Source organism: Polistes fuscatus, unplaced genomic scaffold (genome assembly GCF_010416935.1).
Source record: "Polistes fuscatus isolate 324 unplaced genomic scaffold, CU_Pfus_HIC Scaffold25, whole genome shotgun sequence".
NCBI lineage: Eukaryota > Metazoa > Arthropoda > Insecta > Hymenoptera > Vespidae > Polistes > Polistes fuscatus.
Window position 1 is genome coordinate 1319040 of NW_025113102.1, and position 1687 is coordinate 1320726.

A 1687-nucleotide genomic window follows, 5' to 3' on the forward strand; every position below is an offset into this window, starting at 1 on the left:
TTTTTTCATACTTTTCCTAAAAATAACATTAGTCGTTCTATAGAATACCTAGATATTCTATAAAATATATAAAATAAATATATAAAATAAAATAAATTATATAAAATAATAATAATACATATTTATATGATACCTTTTTTTCATACTTTTCCTAAAAATTACATTAGTCGTTCTATAGAATACCTAGATATTCTATAAAATATATAAAATAAATATATAAAATAAAATAAATTATATAAAATAATAATAATAATAATATATATATATATATATATGATACCTTTTTTCATACTTTTCCTAAAAATAACATTAGTCGTTCTATAGAATACCTAGATATTCTATAAAATATCGATAACATATATACCATAATAATATCCGAGGAATATATATAATAATATAAGAAATATATATAAAATAATATATTATATATTAAAGAAAAATAAATAAAATATACAAAAATTATATATATCAATATAATATATATGCAGTATGTGTATATATTATGTTATATACTCGTTTTGAAAATATTTTCTCGTTCTGCAAGATATCCTAGTCAAATAAATTGAATCATTTCTTTGCATATTCTTGCATATGCTTGCATTTTCTTGCATTTTCTTGCATTCAATTTGTTTTATTCGATAACAAATATTACACTAATTATCATGAAATTTCGTTGAAAATTAATTTCAATTTTTGAAGATACATTTAGAGTGATTCTCATCTTATATCTGAATAATGCGTGTTATATTTAATAATTGCATTATTTTGTTTTTGTTTTTTTTTTCTTTTTTTACGTAAATTTTCTTTTCAACTTTCTTATACCGAATCATTGTAATTTTATGTGAAACAATATTACAGTAATATTGTACGAAAGATATAATAGTTTTATATTTTGACAAGATGTTTTGAGTGTTTTAACGTTATTGGTTATTGGACGTATTATTTCTTTGATGATAGATAGAAAAATATTGCAGGGAAAAAAATGGATGAATCATTAAAGATGAACTATATTTATATATTCACGGTCATATTTTTTTCGTAGGGCCAATAATGCATGTACATTTTGTAGTCGTACTATTTTCTTTTTTTTTTTTTCTTTTTCAATAAAAACTACTCCACCTTTTTATTTTGCGTCTACGTCGCGAATATCTTTATAAATCTTTTCGTAAAAAAAAAATTTATATATTAAAACGATCGATGAATGATTAATTTATTTCTCTGTGGTATTTAGGAATAAAAAAAAAAAAAAACAAGAAAAAATTTCCAATCTGACCGATGCTGCTACTACTACGCTATAACAAGTTATATATTTTTTTTTGTTTAAATTACAAATGGAAGAAGGAAAAAAAATGTTACGGAGAAAAAGATCTATGATTCAAGGTGGACTACGTATTTTCGCGATCATATTTTTTTGCAAGTGCAATAATGCATGTGCATGTGCATGTGCATGTACGCTCGCGAAAAAAATATGATCTTCAATGCGGTATATGCATTATTGCGCTAGACGAAAAATAAAAAAACGAAAGGAAAAGGAAAAAACATAAAAAAAATATATTTTTTCTCGAACTAGATATTTTTGTTGTTTATACTTTGACTGGAAAGCAAAAAAAAAAAATAAAGGATACCCATGACTTTTTACGGTTGCTTGAATCACTCTACAATGCACGCTTTATATATTTTACATGCA